Genomic DNA, 15,452 nt, shown 5'->3' with positions numbered 1-15,452 from the left:
CTGCTCACCTCGGGGCCGAGGGGGTTTGTCTCCTCTGGGTCACACTGGGGATGCTTGGGGTTGCTGAGGGCAGGACCCCTGGGGCCCGCCTTCCTTGCTGGAGGTGACAGAGATGTGTAGGTCCTGCCAGTGACTGGGAGGGCCTTGCGGCTGGGTGCAGCCAGCTGGATGGGGTGCTGTGTTTGGGGTGGACGGTGCTTCTGGAACCGACGGCACGTGGACTCATGCAGTGGGGAGGACCCCGGACGCCTGGACACACGGCGGAGGCAGCGGGCGTAGGTGGGCGGGTCTGTCTGGTGACGTTTTCCTGGGCTCGTGTCGATGACGTTTTCAGAGGTGACTTAGGTCAGTGACAAGGTCACGGACAGAGCCAGAGAGGGTGTTGTTGGAGGCACCGCCAGCCCCGAAATGGCCATCACCGCGGCCGTGGGACGGCCAGGGCATCCGGGGAGGAGGTGCGGGCCTGTCCCGGGGCCCGTGGTGTCCATCTGCGCCTCTTGGTGTCTGGGCCCAGCGGCTGGGTGTCGGGGGCAGCAGGGGGCAGCCTCTGTCCAGAGTGGGCCGACTCGGAGTCACCTCCCCCGTCAGTAAAGACCCACCTCCTCTGAAAAGCCACGTGTGTGCCGCGCAGGTGTTTTCTCTCTGTCGTGCTGCAGCCCCCTCGATTGCTGGGAGTGTCTTTGCCTGGGGCTTATTCGTGATTGTGATTCGTGATTGTACAGCAGCGTAGGGTTTCTTTGCCCTCTGCTGGGTCTTCACTCTGCTTCACTTGTAGCTGACGAAGTTTTGTGCGTGTAACCTGTGTACATGCTGAAATGATTCCCATGATCAGGTTGATTAACATGAGCGTCCCCTCATGCATTACCTTCTCACCGAGTCACCTTCTTCCCGTGTGGGGACGCTGCTCACAGTTAATCTCAGCGCACTGCCAGTGCTCAGCGTGGTGTGATTGACCAAGGTTGCCACCCGGCACGTCGGACCCACGCTCATCCGTCTCAGGACTGGAGGTGTCGTCACTACGCCCCTTCCTGCTGCTCATGTTGATTCTTTGCTGTCCTGGGTCTTCGTTGCTCTGCACAGGTTTCTCTAGGCGAGCAGGGCTGTGCGGTGTGCAGGCTTCTCTTGGTGGCGGTTCTCTTGCTGCGGTTTCCAGGCTCTGGAGCACAGTTGCAGCAGCTGTGGCACACGGGCTTAGCTGCTCTGTGGCATGTGGAATCTTTCTGGAGCAGGGACCGAACCCGTGTCCCCCGCCTTGGCAGGTGGACTCTTACAACCACACCATCAGGGAAGTCCTTCCCTGCTCTTTTCTTAACTAACCCTGTCTCATGTCTGGCCACTCAGGCTGTATCTGGGGACACATGGAGCTGAGAAGCATCAGGGTCTGAGGCAAGCGAAGTCATCAGGAGGGCCCTGGACAGGACCCCTCTGCTCTCTGTCGGGTCCGTGACTGATGGGCGTTCATCGCCTCTGACTGGCCACCGAGTGCAGTGGCCAGGAGGTCACAGATCTGGGCCTGGCTGGGGAGGCCCGCGTCACTTACCACAGCAGACACACACCTTAGGGCCAGCATCTCCTGACTGTCACAGCGACAGGCCCTGTCTAGAAGGTTCGCCGAGGGGGCCGTGACCAGACGTGCCTTGTTTGGGGCAGAAGGAGCATTCAGAACTCGGGAGCCAGTGTAGCAGGCAGCGGGTCCCCTGTTGCTGATGAGAAGCGCAGAACTGCCCAATTCTCACTCACGTTCATGGTCTCTCGTGTGATGTGGTTCCCTCTGAAGCTGCAGGAGCTTCTCTTCACACTGGTGTTCTGACATTTTGTAACATGGGGCTTAGATTTATCCTGGTTGGCACACAGGGCACTCCTTCTTTCTTATTGTGGGTTAATTTGGAGGGGAGTTTTCTTTTCCTTCCCTCATCACCGTCATCATTCACCACCACCCCCACCATTATCTCATCATCACCAGCATCACCACTGTCACCACCACCACCATCATGACCATCACGACCACCACCACCATCAGTATCATCACCAGCATCACCACCAGCATCACCACCATCACCATCACCACCACCATCACCACCATCACCATCATGACCATCACCACCACCATCATCAGTATCATCACCATTATCACCACCATCACCACCATCACCATCATGACCATCATCACCAGCATCACCACCACCATCACCATCATGACCATCACGACCACCACCATCATCAGTATCATCACCATCACCATCACCACCACCATCACCATCATGACCACCACCACCACCATCACCACCATCACCATCATGACCATCATCACCAGCATCACCACCACCATCACCACCATCACCATCATCACCAGCATCACCACTGTCACCACCACCACCATCATGACCATCACGACCATCACCACCATCAGTATCATCACCAGCATCAGTATCATCACCAGCATCACCACCATCACCATCATGACCATCACCACCACCATCATCAGTATCATCACCATTATCACCACCATCACCATCATGGCCATCATCACCAGCATCACCACCATCACCATCACCACCACCATCACCACCATCACCACCATGACCATCACCACCACCATCATCAGTATCATCACCATTATCACCACCATCACCAGCATCACCATCATCACCAGCATCACCACCATCACCATCACCACCACCATCACCACCATCACCATCATGACCATCACGACCACCATCACCACCACCATCACCACCACCATCCCCACCATTATCTCATTATCACCAGCATCACCACTGTCACCACCATCACCATCATGACCATCATCACCAGCATCACCACCACCATCACCATCATGACCATCACGACCACCACCATCATCAGTATCATCACCATCACCATCACCACCACCATCACCATCATGACCATCACCACCACCACCACCACCATCACCACCATCACCATCATGACCATCATCACCAGCATCATCACCACCATCACCATCATGACCATCATCACCAGCATCACCACCACCATTACCATCATGACCATCATCACCAGCATCACCACCATCACCATCATGACCATCACCACCACCATCATCAGTATCATCACCATTATCACCACCATCACCACCACCACCACCACCGTCGTCACTGTCGTCATTTCCTCGCTCCCCTCTGTCTCTGTTGCCCGTTGGTGGAGTTCCCGTGACTCCATCCAGGGCACCAGCTTTGTCCTCTGAGGTTTACTCGGCTGGGAACCCTCCCACCCCGTTCCTCTGTGGGTTTCTTATCTTGGCGCTTGCCTGCTTGAAGTCCCAGCACTCTCCTTGTGGCCTGGCCATCCCTGCTGGCGTTTTCAGGGCCGTGTTTTGCCCCTGGTGTGCATTCTCTGTGTCACTTGTTACAGGGGCTCCAATTACCTTGGTGTCTTCTGGGGTCAATGTTTCTATTTATCTTGGTTGTATTTTTTTCTTATTTCAACTTTTCCTTAAATGGCCGGTGAATTGCCTGTTCATGTTTAAAGAAGATGAAGGGAAGGTGAATTCCAGCAGGATTCAGGGTGTCAATATAAAAAGCAGAACCGTAGGAATCTGCAGTGACAGTCACCTCCTCGCTGGGCCCAGGGTCCCCAGAAGCTTCAGAGGACACCTCTGACAGTTTAAAATTTAGGACTTTTTATCGGATAAAGATACCATCAACAAAGTCCAGGAGTCAATGAGAGGTTTGGGGAAAACGTGTGTAACATTTGACAGCTAAAGAAGAATGTTTCTGTTCTCCAGAGGCCTCTTAGAAATTGGAGAGACAGACAAGTTTAGGAAGTGAACACGGCTCACTGGCAAAGAATCTGCCCACCTGTGCAGGAGACACGGGCTCGAGTCCTGGTCTGGGAAGATCCCGCAGGCTGTGGAGCAGCCAAGCCCGTGCACCACATCTCCTTAGTCTGCACTCCAGAGCCCAGGAGCTGCGATGACTGAATCCCGAGCGCGGCTGAGAGCCCACGCCCTGCGCAGCTGGAGAAACACCTGAGCAGCAGTGAAGACCCAGCACAGCCAAGAATAAATGCATAAAATTATATATATATATACACATGACTTAAAAAAACAGTGAACACAGACTGGGCAGCACAGAGAACACATCACAGTGAAGAGATGGTCAGATGCCCTGTCAGCAGCATGAGGAGATATAGATGGCGGGGACTCTGCTTTTCAGCCAGAGCGGAGAGAGACATGACGTCTGCAGCAGGCGGGACTGTGGGGCGGCGGTGACCTTGGGTGGGGCTGGAGCAGGTGTGAGCGGTGGCTCGGCTCTGAAAGACGTCCTGCGGCTGCGTCCTGAGATGGGAGACACGTTGTCCCCAACTCAGCGTCCTCCCCCAGGGAGCCTGGGCACCCGCAGGTAAGGATATTTGTACTGAGCCGTCCGGCAGTGACACCTGCGGAAGGAAGCCTGCGCCCCTGAGTAGGGCGGTGACGGGCCAGATTTTGGTACACCCACACGATGGATGGGACGTCCCAAGAAGTACTGTCGAGGGAGAGAAGCAAGACACTGACAAGTCTGTGTTGATAAAATCTCACTTTTGTAAGGCAGAACGTGAACACCTGGGGTTTGCGTGTGTGGGTATGTGTGTGCATCTCTGTGTGTAAATCTGTGTGTGTAAGAAAACGGAGAAAAGTATGGACCGTACCCACACAGAGATGACCTGCTGTGGCTGGTGGTGGAGAGGGGAGGAAAAAGAAGGAAAAAAGACAAGGGCTCCAAAGACGGAGCGTGCAGATTCCCTCCGTTTATGTGCACCGAACGCGCGCGTGTACGTGTAAACGACGAGGAGGGGAGACGCAGCACAGCTCCTGCAGACAGGGCCGGCCCTGAGGTCGCAGGGTGGTGCTGGGGTGGTGGGGTGAGAGGGGAGCCCGCGGGGGAGTTTGCGGGCCCGTTTGCTGGTGGGGGCCGTGGTCAGGATGATGGAAGTCCTTGCATGTCTCCGCTGCATCGATGCGCTTTGTGAAGGAAGGACAAGGATGAAGGGTGGCTTCCTGGGGGATGAGGGGCCCGGGGGTCGGAGTAGACCCTTGAGTCCCTGCTCGCTCCTGGCCTCTGGGATAGCCTCAGGCCTTTAGTGGAACCTTGGGGACATGGGACCGCCGGTACCTCCCCCCCCGGGGATTCTTCACGGTCCTGGGTTTGCACTGCTTTTCTCCTTTGACCCCCACTTAGTGAGACCAGGCGGGGAACCGCACAGGGGCTTAGCACCCCATCCTGATGCGGAATGCCCTGGGCGCTCTGGCCATGGGAGTGTCTGGCCTGCGCCTGCCTGCCCCCTGCCCCATCTGACTTCTCTGCTCATGAGTCAGATCTCCAGCCGCCTGCCTGACTGCTGGAAACTTTTCCTCTAAAATTATTTTATTCAGCAGCTCAGGAAACAAGTGTTGTTTTATCTGGACGCTTTATCCATTTGGACGCTTAATCTAAAGTTTGTTTTTGTGGCTAATTATCAATCAATAGACACGGCCGTGTGGAGAAGCGATCCAGGGTGCTGGGAGGCTGCCTCCTTCAGGGGAGAGGGTAGATGCTGTCATGCTGCTGACGGTGTGTGCACACGCGTGGGCGAAGGATGACACAGTGCCCGTCCCCTTTGTCCTCTCGGGGTTAGACCTTCTGGCCTCTCCAGAACAGGCGGAAGGAGTCAGGGCTGATGGAATCCTAGCCCTCTGCTCACCACAGAGCCTAATTTCACAGAGTTAGTGAAGTTCCTATTCAAGTATAGAGCCTACTGGGGTTTTCCAGGTGGTACTAGTGGTAAAGAGCCTGCCTGCCAATGCAGGAGGCGTAAGAGAGGCGGGTTTGATCCTGGGTCGGGAAGATCCCCTGCAGAAGAGCATGACAGCCCACTGCAGTATTCTTGCATGGAGAATCCCATGGACAGAGGAGCCCAGCAGGCCACGGTCCATAGCGCTGCAAAGAGTAGGACATGACTGAAGCAACGCTGCACACATAGAGCCTATTACGCAACTAAAATATAAAACTGTCCCAACAGATTATGGGAAAACATCTTGTCTTTGACTGTGTGACCGTCCATCATCAAATGTCACTCTTACAAAACATAGTTGCTCAACCTTATGGCCCGTATTTCATGAAGGGTGTCTGGTGAACAAAACGATGCTTATTTAAGAAGCTGGCTATGGATAAATAGGGCTCAGAAAACTCATACGGTCAACAGTTTGTTTTCTCACTGAAACTTATTTAAACTTAATTCAAATTACGTTTACTATTTAATTGAAAAATATTTGAATTAAAATTATCCCACCATACGCTTTTCTGTCTGACAGCCTGGCTTGGGGCCTCCTGGGACTTGCCTCAGTTTGAATCCCCCCTCCCCCTGACACCCGTATTTGTGTTACAGACTCGAACTCGTGCATCCCGTGCGGTCTCTGTGAGCTTTTGCTGTTTCCAGACGAGGTAATTTGGTAAATATTTCCCGAGTACACAGTGGTTGTGAGTACAGTAGCAGGAGCCTGCTGTATTGGGAGAGTACGGTAGCCCAGAAAGCCAGTGTCCTGCTGGCACTGCAGGTGAAATAGACCGGCCCAGTAGGTATGATTCCGAGTCTTTCTTCCGTGCACGATGACCTCCGAGTGCTTGATTCCCTGTCTCTGTTTAGCAGCCCAAAGCATTAGGGGGTGAATTTCTGCCCGTTCATGGAGTTTGCACTTGGATCAGGAAACAAAACATTACCCACACCCCTTGGTTCTTCCTTCCACACCCAAGGGTCCCTTGTGCCGGCTTCTGACAGCACAGGTCATTTGACCTGCTTTGGCCTTTCACGCCGTGGAGTCACGCACTGTGCACTCCCGTGCCTGCTCTCCCCCAGCCGCAGAGCTCATCCGTGCTGCTCCTGAAGTGCGCTTTGCTTGGTCTTGTTGCTGGAGTGTGTTCTCTGGAGGACTGTATTTTGATTCACAGTTTATTTACTCTACTGCTGATGGACACATGGCAGGTTTCCAGTTTTCACCGACCGCAGACGATGCTCCTGCGTCGCCCGTGCGTGGCTGGGGAGCCCGCGTGAGCCTCACAGGCCGGTTGAGCATCACTTTCCCATAGCTGTTTTCTCCCGCCCACTCTCGAGGCAGCACCTGAGAGGTTTGGTCGCTCCACCCTTGCCGGTGCCGGGTTCTGCTCTGCTTTTATATTTTAGCCTTTCGTGGGATCCTGTTGTGGGTTTGATTTGCATTTCCTTAGTATTGGAGTTGCTGAGAACCTCTTCCTGTGATGACTGACCTTTTGGAACTCTCTTCTGTAGAGATGCCTGTTCATAGCTTTTGCCCCTTTTTTATTTGGGTGCTTGCCTTTTCTTTATGATTAGTGAATTACTTATTTTGGACTCTGACCCTTTGTTGGGTGTACTGGGCAGATTATCTTCTCTCTGGGTTGCCTTTTTGCTCTTCTGCTGGATCTCTTGACAGACTGAAGTTCTTCATTTGGATGCAGTATAATATGTCATTTTCTCTCCTCCACGGTTAATGCCTTACATTTTTAAATTATTGAATAGGTTTGAGAAATCTTTTCCTTAAAATTTTGTCTTCTAGGTGAGGCTTTCTAGTCTCACCTTTAACATGTACGTCTGTGCTCCGTCTCACACGGATTTTCTTGTTGATGTGCTGTCCAGGTCATAGTTCATTTCTGTTTCCATAAAGATCCTAGTAACTCAAGCACTGTTTATTGAAAAGACCTGCCTACTTCCCTGTGGATTTGGAATGCAGCCTTTGCTATAACCATATTACTATGTGTCTGATGGGCTCAGTCTAGAATATTCTGCTCCTTGTTTTATTTATCTGCGCTTTCACAATGTCTTAATTACATCGGTTTATAATGTGTGTGTTAGTCACTCAGCCTTGTCCACCTCTTTGCGACTACACGGACTACAGCCCCGCAGACTCCTTTGTCCATAGAATTCTTCAGGCAGGAATACTGGGGTGGGTTGCCATTGCCTTCTCCTGTACAGGGTATATTCCTCCATTTGTTTACATCTGTGACTTGTCATTTGTTTCATGGACTTCCCTGTAGCTCAGATGGTAAAGAATCTGCCTGCAATGCAGAAGACCTGGGTTTGATCCCTGGGTTGGGAAGATCCTCTGGAGAAGGGAATGACAACCCGCTCCAGTATTCTTGCCAAGAGAATCCCACGGACAGAGGACTTTGGCAGGTTACAGTCTGTGGGGTCACAAAGAGTTGGATGTGACTGAGCGACTGACACTACTATTATAATGTTTCATAGTTTAAGTGCAGAGCTCTTATATACATATTTTGGTAGATTTAGCCCTGGGTATTTGCGGTTTTAGATGTTATTGTCAATGGTACCTTTTTATTTTCTATGTGCTTGTTGCTGGAATGTAGGAGGGCAGTGGCTTTTGCGTGGCAGCCTTGTCATCTTGCTCAGCTCATGCAGCAGTGTTGACGGTTGTCAGTCCGTTACGTTGGGCTTTCTGTGTCTGCAGCACACGTCTATGAGCAGTGCCGTGTCTTGCCTTTCCCCTCCTGTGCCTTGCGTTTCTTTTTCTTGCCTCGTTGCGTGGGCGAGCAGTACCAGCGCGGTGCTGAGCGGATGTGGCGTGAGGTGACGCCCTGGCCTCCCTCTTGATGCCGGGAATGGCTCTCGCTGTCCTCGGCTGATGACGTGTCTCCTTCGTCCTGCTTTGGGGCTGCAGGCCGTGGCTCTTGATTCTCTTTTTGGGCTCGCTGGCAGCGTGCTGTTTCTCCACCAGCCTGGCAGGCTGAGGCCACGGTGGGGAGGAACGTGGACTGTGAGCTGCGGTGGTTGCCTGTCCATGTGACGGGACGCAGAGGACTGCAGAGAGTGGCAGAGCATGTCCTCTTTGTGGTCGCTTAATAAGATTTTATAAAGAATGTTCTCTTAAGGATTTATAGTTCCTAAGACTTTTACCCTTTGGAAAGTTTATGGCTTATTTTGTGAAATTAGGTCAACTGAAATTTCCAAGGGCCGCTGCAGGAGGGAAGAACTGTAGGTGATTCTTGATTCAAAGGGGCAGTGGTGACGCGCTTGGTCTCATCTGTTTTGTGTGGAGCACAAATAAATAAAGAGGTGTCTTCATATAAATCCATGCACGGTGTCAGAGACGGCTTATTTGTGGATGCTCGTTCCTGTCTTTGTAAAAGTGCTGGTGACTTAGAATTACACCTTCCTTGCTGGCGTTCACCTTCACAAATGTGGGCTTTAACTTATATGACAAATCAGGAAAGAAGGAAAATATAAATGCAGTTGCTTTTATAGTCATCACATGTTCAACATTTGTCCAATATTTACCAGAAATATATAATTCAGTTAGAGCTGTACAGATCTAAATTTAAAATGTTATTCATGAATAGTTCTCACAAACCTTCAGTTCAGTTCAGTTCAGTCCCTCAGTCGTGTCTGACTCTTTGCGACCCCATTAATCGCAGTACGCCAGGCCTCCCTGTCCATTACCAACTCCCGGAGTTCACCCAAACTCATGTCCATCGAGTCAGTGATGCCATCCAGCCATCTCATCCTCTGTCGTCCCCTTCTCCTCCTGCCCCCAATCCCTGCCAGCATCAGAGTCTTTTCCAATGAGTCAACTCTTCGCATGAGGTGGCCAAAGTATTGGAGTTTGAGCTTTAGCATCATTCCTTCCAAAGAACACCCAGGACTGATCTCCTTTAGGAAGGACTGGTTGGATCTCCTTGCAGTCCAAGGGACTCTCAAGAGTCTTCTCCAACACCACAGTTCAAAAGCATCAATTCTTCAGTACTCAGCCTTCTTCACAGTCCAACTCTCACATCCATACGTGACCACAGGAAAAACCACAGCCTTGACTAGATGGACCTTTGTTGGCAAAATAATGTCTCTGCTTTTGAATATGCTACCTAGGTCGGTCATAACTTTTCTTCCAAGGAGTAAGCATCTTTTAATTTCATGGCTGTAATCACCATCTGCAGTGATTTTGGAGCCCCCCAAAATAAAGTCTGACACTGTTTCCCCATCTATTTCCCATGAAGTGATGGGACCACATGCCATGACCTTAGTTTTCTGTATGTTGAGCTTTAAGCCAACATTTTCACTCTCCTCTTTCACTTTCATCAAGAGGCTCTTTAGTTCTTCACTTTTTGCCATAAGGGTGGTGTCATCTGCATATCTGAGGTTTTTGATATTTCTCCCGGCAATCTTGGTTCCAGCTTGTGCTTCTTCCAGCCCAGCGTTTCTCATGATGTACTCTGCATAGAAGTTAAATAAGCAGGGTGACAATATACAGCCTTGACGCACTCCTTTTCCTATTTGGAGCCAGTCTGTTGTTCCGTGTCCAGTTCTAACTGTTGCTTCCTGACACACACAAACCTTAAACTCCTGTAACTTTTGAGATCTTAATACCAGGTGCTGCCTATGTGTGTTTTGTTTTGTTTTGTTTTAGAAAAACAATAATCTACTGGTTAGTAAAGTGTCATCAGACATTTACATCAAGAGGAAAGGAACTATTTCACACTTGAATTTTATTTTGTGAAGAGGTTAAATTCCTAGTTAATTTTTACGTTGGATTGTCCACCTGAAGCGATACTGATGCAGTGGGACAGGGGCAGAGGAGAAATGTGGTTACACCAGTGGGTCACAGTATTGGTGGGTTATCCTCTTAGACTGAATAGAAAAGACTTGCTCTCCTTGTGGGGTTGGGGTGGTTTGCTTCCTTTGTTAGGAGTTAATTTAGTTTTCAGCCGTAAAACAGTTTGCTCTTAACTTGTCATTTTCTCCTATGCCCTGGTATCTTCATGACAGTGAGCGGGGTCCTCATGTGACCCAGGAACCCCGAGGGTTCACAGGCGCCTCAGTCACCCGCGGGGTCCTCATGTAACCTAGGGTCATACCGCTCAGAGAGGGCGGGAGACCAGTCCAGGGTCTTACCGCTCGCTGGGACATGCGGGGCCAGACAGAGCTTAGCCCCCAGCTCCAGATGGCTGGGCGCTGTGCAGGGACAGACGAGTGCCTGCGGACTCCGTGGCACCTCCTGTGAGCGCGGGAGGCAGACACTAATCTGACGGGGGCACATCGGGGAGCGGGGGAGGCCCCAGCGGTGCTGCCTCTCGGGGGACCTGCCTCAGCCCCCTGAGTGTAACGCTTGGGCCCAGTCCTGCCCCCTCACAGCACCTCAGCTGGCCTCTGGGGAGTGAGCCCTCTCTCACTGGGTTCACTCTGGGGGGCTGCCAGTTGAGGCGCCCGGCCCCAGCCTGGCCAGGAGGCGTGCGTCAGGGCTGAGCCCTGAGGGCCCCCTGGGAGTCAGTCTCACCAGCTGCTGGGGGCCGCCCCTTGCGTCCCGCCTCCAGACCTCCCCCTCCTGCGTTCTCCAGATCCTTCCGGGGGTCTTTGTTTGCCCAGATCGTTCAGGGGCCTTTTCTGTTGCCTGTGACCCTGCATCCCTGGCGGGTACACCTTCCTCCTCACAGGCCTGTGTTCTGGAACCTGGGTTCTTGCCTTGCTTTGCACTCTGGAGAGAAGGGCTCACCATCCAGGTACCAGCGTTGGCCTCACGGGTTCGAGAACTGGCTCCTCCGCCTCCTGGCTCCTGGTCCACAGTTCCAGACTCACTCCAGAGTCTATCCTCCAGCCCCAGTCCCCTGCCTTTCTCCCAGGGGAGCCAGGGGCCCTGGCGCAAGCTGCTCTGAGACGGGCGTAACCAGCACCGAGCAGGGGCTGACGTCCCTGGGCTGGCAGGGGCCACTGATGGCCACAGCGGACCCCTGGCCCGGGGAGGTGCCCTCTGGAGGAGGAGGCGCATCTCCGTTCACACTGTCGCTCTGGCCTGTCCTGGCCCGGCCCCACGTCTCAGTACTGCTTCAGTGCCCTTCTGTTTCCCCCGAAATAGAGGGCGTGGTGTCATGCAGAGTGCACTGTTTGTAAGAGAACTGGATCCTGAACACACCAGATCAAAGGAAATGTCTCATGCAGTAATAGGGTTCCCTGGGTGCCCCCTGTCAAGACTGTGCAGCCACCTTTGGGCACTCCAGTGCATGTCGCGGGGTTTGCAGGGGAAGCCAGCCTGGCAGGGTGCCTGCCGACAGTCCCTGGGTCTGGGTGCTACAGACTTGTTATTACTACTGTGGTTACCTCGTGTAGGTTTGAATATTCCATAAGACCAAAGCTTGCTTTCTTTAAGCAAGAGAAGTTCACAATAAAACCCTGTAAAATCTTAAATTTAAAACATCAATATGAACATGTGTGTGGTGTGTTTTTTTTTTTATATTTAAAAAGTTTGTATTTCTTACTCTTCATATGTCCAAAAAACAAACAGTTAAAACCAACCAGGATGTGGGAGAAACCAAAGTGAAATACACACAGTGGCAAATGAACCGAGTTCTAGCACAGGTATGTGAGCCTGTGCAGAAGAGCTGCCCGGGGTCACCGTGGGGCCTGGGGACTGTGTCCTGACCACACGCTGCGAGGCTGGAGGCAAGAACGGGTGTGAATTCTGAGTCTCGTCACGTGTGTGCCACGTGTGTGTGGGCCAGCTGTTCTGAAAGCACTTTATACTAGAGTTGTATCCTGGAGCTGAACAAGCAAGCAGATGCATTGTAATGAGTAAGAACCAGGTTTCTCATTGTTGGAAAAATCAGTGAAAATCAGGACAGGAGGAGACTAAACTTGGTCTGTGACATTGGGCTGGATCTGAGGTGTCAGTGTGAACTCATGATTAACCAGTGTGCAGAGCATGGGTGTGTGAGCTGGCATCCAGCGTCCCATGTGCCGGCGGGTCCTACAGCAGCAGCTCCGGCAGTAACCCTGCAGCCCCGGCACCCAGCTCTTGCTGCCCACACGCAGTTCTCCAGAAAAGGGAGCCAGGACTCCCGGGAGAAGTGGTTGAGTCCCAGGCTGTGACAAGGGTATCTCGTGGAACTGGAAAGTAAGGAAGTGCTAAGAAAAGATAAAAGATGGGGATGGGGGCTTGTCAGAAAAACATAGGAGCTTCCAGTGGCCAAAGCTTGAACAACAAAGTAAATAATGATGGTTGTGATGACCAAGCACGGAATAAAATAAAAATCCATAATTTCATAATGATGCAGATAGGTGATTGAACGGCAAAATGGGCACGTGACAGGCCCTCCTCTCAGCGGGATTCTGTAATCGATGCGTGCAGAAGGGAGGGGAGGTAGACATCACCCTTGGGCAGATAACCAGGACAGGAGGGTTCAGATGGGATGCGGTGGGTGTTGTAGCCATGAAGAAGCCCAGGGCACTGATTCTGGTCTTTCTCTCCTTGAGTGAGCTTTGATAGTTGGGGTCTTTTAGGGCATTTATTTATTTCATCCAAATTGTCAGATTTATTCACATAAAGTTGTTCCTCATCTCCCCTTATCATCCATTTAGCATCTGCATGGTCTGTGGTTCATCCCCTCTTATTCTGGATTTTGTTGATTTGTTGCTTCTTTCTCTGATTTTTTCCTGGTCTGTTTAGCTAGGCTCAGATGGTAAAGAATCTGCCTGTAATGCAGGAGACCTGAGTTTGATTCTTGGGTCAGGAGGATTCCGTGGAGAAGGGAATGGCTGCCAACTCTAGTATTCTCGCCTGGAGAATCCCATGGATATAGACGACCCTGGTGGGCTACAGCCCATGGGGTCACTAAGGGTCGGACACAACTGAGCAGCTTTACTATTGCAAAGAATCAGCATTTACTTTGATTGGTTTTTATATTTTGTTGATTTCTGCTTTTTGCTATTGTCTTTTTTCTGCTTATTTTGGGTCTGATTTATCCTTTTTCTGGTTTCTTACAGTGAACCCTGAAGTCATTGACTTGAGACCTTCATCTCTGACACAGGTTTTCACTGCAATAAATGTCCCTTTCAGCATGATGTATTTTGATATGTTGTGTTTCATTTTTGTTCATTTCAAAATACTTATAATTTCTGTTTTACTTTTTTCTTTGACCCATGAAGTGTATTCTTTAGTTTCGGTTTTAGATATCTGGTTTATTATATTTGTTATTTAGATATTTGGTTTTCCCGATATCTTTCTGTTACTGATTTCTAATTTAATTTCATTTTAGTCAGAGGACAGTCTTTCTATATCTTGACTTGAGTGCTTTTAAACTTATTGAGACTGGTTGGATGGCCCCAAAGATGGTCCGTCTTGGTCAATAGCGTGTGTATTTGAAAAGAACATGGGGCATATGTCTTCTGCTATTGTTCGCAGTGTTCTATAAACGTCATTTTGATCAGGTTGGGTGATGGTATTGTCCACATCTTATATGCTTTTACTAATTTTCTGTCACTTGTTCTAACCACTGCCACGAGCAGGGTGCTGAAGTTTACAGCTACAGTTCTGTCCACTGTTCCTTACACAGACTTTCTCCCTTTACTGTCTTTTGCTTCATGTATGAAGCTCTGGAATCAGCTGCATACGTGTTTAGGAACATTATGTCCTTTTGGTGAGTTGACCCCTTGATTGTTATGAAATGACCTTCTTTGTCCCTGGTAATATTCTTCCTTAACATTTACCTTGTCTGAGTAGATGTTAGCCGTTACAGCTTTCTTTTGAGGAGTATTTGCATGCTGTATCTTTTTCCGTCTTTTACTTTTAACCTATTTGTGTCTTTATAGATAAAACCTGTTCCTTGTAGGCAGCTCTAGCTGGGGCCACGCGTCTTGGGGAAGGTTTGTTTTACAGGGAAACGTGTGCCCTCTTCTCCCCCGTTTTCAGTCCTCCCCCACACAAGTCCTCTCGTACTCCGGAAGCAGGGTCTGGCTGTTTTATCCGCTCTGACAGCGTCTGCCCTTTAAGCTGGGGTGTTTAGGCCGTTTGGTCACTGACACCGTTTGGTTTAAAGCGGCCGTCTTGCTCTATGCTTCTGTCTGTCACTTTTCTGCTCTTTTTTCTCTTTTTCTGGCTTCATTTGGATTGAGCCTTTTTACGATTGTATTATATTTTCCTTATTGACTTGTTCAGTACTTGTTGACTAGTTGGTTGATCATTTTTAAGTGGGGTTTTGGATTTATGGTCTACATTTCAGCCGATCGCGGTCTTATCTTCAAGGTTAGCCCGCTCGTGTCTCGTGTAGCGACATGCAACAGTATACCTCTCTTCCCCCTCCTAGTCTTTGTGTTGTTTTTGACACAAGTTTCCTTAGCACGTATGATATAAACTTCTTAATACATTGTTATTTTTGCATTAAACTGTTCTCTTTAAAAGAGATTCAGCATCAGAGAAGAATCGTTTATATATACATGTACAGTTCTCATTTCTGAAACTCCTCTCTCCTTTCTGTGGATCTGTGTTTCCATCTGACATTGTTTTCCTTTTGCCTTTGAGATTTCTTTTAGTGCAGGTCTGCTGGTAAACATCTCTATTTCACCTTTGTTTTTGAAAGAGTTTTTTCGTGGGGTGCAGCATCCGAGGCAGGAAGTGTGTGTGTGTGTGTGTGAGTGTGTGTGAATGTGTGTGTGTGAGTGTG

At 50.4% G+C, this 15,452-nt stretch overlaps 1 protein-coding gene across 6 annotated transcripts in view; it reads left to right on the top strand.

Moving 5' to 3' along the window:
• HDAC4 (histone deacetylase 4) overlaps nucleotides 1–15,452 on the top strand; it is a 292,464-nt gene that overhangs the window by 28,652 nt on the left and 248,360 nt on the right. Inside the window, exon 1 of one of the 6 annotated variants that reach the window (XM_061412828.1) lies at nucleotides 3,987–4,382. The exons of the other annotated variants lie outside the window; for them this stretch is intronic. The gene's annotated coding sequence lies outside the window, so the exon portion shown is untranslated. Of the gene's footprint in view, nucleotides 1–3,986; nucleotides 4,383–15,452 lie in introns of those variants that run through there. 6 annotated transcript variants of the gene reach the window in all.

The sequence above is a fragment of the Bos javanicus genome, chromosome 3 (assembly GCF_032452875.1).
Source record: "Bos javanicus breed banteng chromosome 3, ARS-OSU_banteng_1.0, whole genome shotgun sequence".
NCBI lineage: Eukaryota > Metazoa > Chordata > Mammalia > Artiodactyla > Bovidae > Bos > Bos javanicus.
This window is presented reverse-complemented; position numbering and strand designations above follow the sequence as displayed.